The sequence below is a fragment of the Thamnophis sirtalis genome, unplaced genomic scaffold (assembly GCF_051295495.1).
Source record: "Thamnophis sirtalis isolate CommonGarterSnake01/CBP01778 unplaced genomic scaffold, rThaSir2_p1.2 scaffold_10, whole genome shotgun sequence".
Taxonomy (NCBI): domain Eukaryota; kingdom Metazoa; phylum Chordata; class Lepidosauria; order Squamata; family Natricidae; genus Thamnophis; species Thamnophis sirtalis.
Genome location: NW_028261390.1, coordinates 2,504,186 through 2,508,229, shown reverse-complemented (window position 1 = coordinate 2,508,229; position 4,044 = coordinate 2,504,186).

Below are 4,044 nucleotides of genomic sequence, written 5' to 3'. Positions count from 1 at the left end.
CAACTCCCAGAATTCCTCAGCCGGTTTTGCTTGGTAACGTTTAAGATTTGTGGACTTCAAGTCCCAGAATTCCCCAGCTGGCTTTACATGGCGACTTGAAGACTTGTGGACTTCAACTCCCAGAATTCCTCAGGCGGCTTTGCTTGGCGACTTTAAGCTTTGCTGGCTGGAGAATTCTGGGAGTTGAAGTCCCCAAGTCTTAAAAGTCTTAAAAGTTGCCAAGGTTGGAGACCCCTGTTCCAAAAAACACCAAAAAAAATAAAATCTTTCCGTGTGCAAAATCTTTCCATCGCTGCAAAAAGAGGTTGCTAACCACTTCCGCCCCAGAGTAGCGACACCCCGCCTTTGAGACGAAGCTGTGTTTTTCGATCTAGAGATAGCTGGGACCACAACGCAAAGCAGGATACAGTTGGAGGAATAAATACAATTTTGATGGGTCTCCTTTAAATCTCAAAAGAAAAAGCTCCAAATGTTATGTATTTATCCGTATCCTGCCGGTGTTGTTTGTAAGAAATAATTCAAGACGGTGAATCTATCCAGCACAATCTTCCTACTCCTATTTATTCCACGACAACCTTGTGAGGTGGTATGGGCTAAGAGAGAGGGAGTTACCCACCGGGCTTTCATGCTTAAGCAATAGCAATAGCAGTAGACTTATATACCGCTTCATAGGCCTTTCAGGCCTCTCTAAGCGGTTTACAGAGAGTCAGCATATGGCCCCCAACAATCTGGGTCCTCATTTTACCCACCTCGGAAGGTTGGAAGGCTGAGTCAACCCTGAGCCGGTGGGATTTGAACCGCTGAACTGCTGATCTAGCAGTAGCCTGCAGTGCTGCATTTAACCACTGCGCCACCTTGGCTCACCTTAAGGCAGGACTAGAAGCCACCGCCTCCTGTTGATTGGCCCAAAGTCACCCAATTTGCTTCTGGGCCTAAGGCAGGACTAGAACTCCATTTAGGGCTAAAGCATAGGCCTAGGACTCCCCCAACACCTGGTCCCCAGGTAAGGCTTCCCATGGGAATTGGACCCTCTCAAATGCCGCTAAATTCTCTGGGCCCCCCACCCTATCTAATAGCATTGAACGGGAGAGCTACGGATCCCATCGTTCCATCTCCTTCTGCTTTAGATCCCCTTCCTCCAAATGTCCCCTTCCTCCATGCGCTGGGCAAAGGGTGGGGGGGGATCCCTCACCAGCATAATTGATCCATGAGTCAACCCCGCTAGTGTGGGCGTTAAGAGGATGGGGGGGGGGCTTCCTGTTTGGCCAAATTCTTGCAAACCACCTCATTTAATCCATAAAACCTGTTTGTCTGCCTCTCTGCGGTTGATGGAGACCACCAGGGGGATGAGTCAGATCCCCCACTTCCCCATGGGGACATTTTGCCCCAAAAATGAAGGAACTATCAAGAGAATTAAACCCCGGTCCCTTCTAGCCCTGATGATGTTCCCTAGTTGGGTCATGAAATGCCTGCCAGAAAACCACCAAGCTCAGAGAGCAACGAGGACCCCACAGTGAGAGCAATCAACCCATGGAACAGAAAGTTGCCTTCGGAATTTGTGGGAGGTTCATCCCTGGAGGCTTTCAAGAAGAGGCTGGACTGCCATCTGTCAGAGACGGTATAGGGTCCCCTGCTTGGATAGGGGTTGGAATAGATGACCTCCAAAGTCCCTTCCAGCTATGTTAATCTATAAAGGATGTGGAGACTCTAGAAAGAGTGCAGAGAAGAGCAACCAGGAGGATTAGGGGATTGGAGGCTACAATGAATGGTTGAAGGATCTGGGCATGGCTGGTCTGGAGAAAGGAAGGACCAGGGGAGATGTGAAAACATCTTCCAATATTTGAGGGCCTGCCACAGAGAGGAGGGGGGGGGGTCCTATTTCCCAAAGTATCCGAAGGCCAGACAAGGAACGATGGATGGAAACTGATCCAGGAGTGATTCAACCTGGAAATAAGGAGGGATTTCCTGACAGTGAGGACAATTAACCAGTGGAACGGCTTGCCACCTGAAGACTCCAGAAAGAGTGCAGAGAAGAGCAACCAGGATGAGGAGGGGGGTGGGGGGAAGCTAAAAGATATGACGGACGGTCGCAGGAACTGGGCCTGGCTAGTCTAGTGTAGAGAGGGAACAGAGGAAACATGATATCAGTCTTCCAATGTTTGAAGAAACTCCGTTTAACTTTTCGGCGTAAACAAGGCTCCCTAGACGCTGCATTGTTGAGCAAGAAGTTTGAAAGAATGCCAATTCAGCATTGTAAATTGATGTACGAAAAAGCCCCGAGTGTCAATTGTTTGTGGTGTTTTTGACGGACAGGCTCTTTTTGGAGAACTGAGTCACGTCGTCATAACAATCAGGGCCATTTTTGGTCTTCTATAAAGCCCCCAGTCATCATTTTGTTCCAAACCGCAGTTCCCTTATTCTAAGAAAACAAACTTCCACCCCATACATGAGCAAGGAAGTATTTCACACTTATATTTTATCTTCAGAAATCATTTTGCGTCTTCCCCGAAGTCCTCGTAGCACGGACCGCAATGGAGGGCCCAAAATTTTCCGTAGCTACGCCAAGTTAGGTGAGGTTTGATCCATTTTACGACCTTTCCTGCCGCCGTTGTTAACTGAATCGCTGCCATTGTTTAGCTCGCAAAGTGAAGCGGGACAGTTGTGCCACCAGAAGCTGTGGGAGGCTTTCAAGAAGAGGCTGTCTGAAATGGTCTGGGGCTTCCTGCCTGAGCAGGGGGGGTGGACTAGAAGACCTCCAAGGTCCCTTCCAACTCTTGTTATTCTGCTAACCCCCAAAGCCCCCGGAAGGCAGGACAAGAAATAATGGATGGAAATTAATCGAGGGAAGCAACCTGAAATTAAGGACAGTGAGGACAAGAAAAGATTGGACAGCCACCTGTCTGAAGTGGAAGTGGGATGGACTAGAAGACCTCCAAGGTCCCTTCCAGCTCTATTCTGATTGATACAGCAAAACGGTTAAGTGAATCTGGCCTCCCCATTCACTTTGCCTATCACAGTGTTTCTCAACCTTGGTGACTTTAAGTCCTGTGGACTTCAACTCCCAGAATTCCCCAGCCAGCAGAGCTGGCTGGGGAATTCTGGGAGTTGAAGTCCACAGGACTTAAAGTCGCCAAGGTTGAGAAACACTGGCCTATCAAGAGGTCGCAAAAGGAGAAATCACATGACTCCGGGGACATGGCAACAGTCACAAGTACATGCCAGTTGCCAATCACCCCAATTTTGATCATGTCAACATAGGGAGGTGTGGAAAACACCTTTTTTTCAGTGCCGTTGTAACTTCAGTCGCTAAATGAACTGCAGCCCTCGATTGTGACTGTTCAAAATGACCACGGCACTGGAAAAAGAGAGAATTATGGCCGTTTTTCACACTTACGCCCGCTCCAAATTCAGGCTCTCGGCAACTGGTTCATAATTACGACCGCAGCGATGTCCCCGGGGGGTCACGCGATCCCCTTTGGCGACCTTCTGACAGGCAAAGTCAACGGGGGAGCCCGATTCTCTTAGCAACCGCGTTATTAGCCTCACCACTGCAGGGACTCACTTAACAACGGTGGTGGCGGGGAAGGTCGTACAATGGGAAGAAAATTCACCTTCTCATCAAGAAGCTTCTTCCGCATTTCAGGAATCGTTTGGGCAACCATGACCTGGGCGACTGTTTCGCTTATTCACCGGAATTTGGGGCTCAACGGTGGTCGTATGTCGAGGACCACCCAGACTGACCCAGAAGCGACTTTCCTGGTTCAAATCCACACACCCCAAGAGGCCAAACCTTCTCATGTTTTGCTGACCCGACAGAGTCCTGGCTAATTTGGGATTCTGTCCCGTTGGAGAGCTTTTTCGGCAACACACAGGGTGTGTGTGTGTGTGCAAAGCAACACAGCTGTGCTTGGCCGTTGTTCAGGGTTCTGGGGGTGAAACACCCTCTGACTCAGAAGAGCAGCTGGCTTGCAGAATTGCAACCAGGCAGCGAAAAAGAGCAGAAGTGGCAAGGAAGGGAGGGAGGGAGGGAGGGAGGGAGGGAGG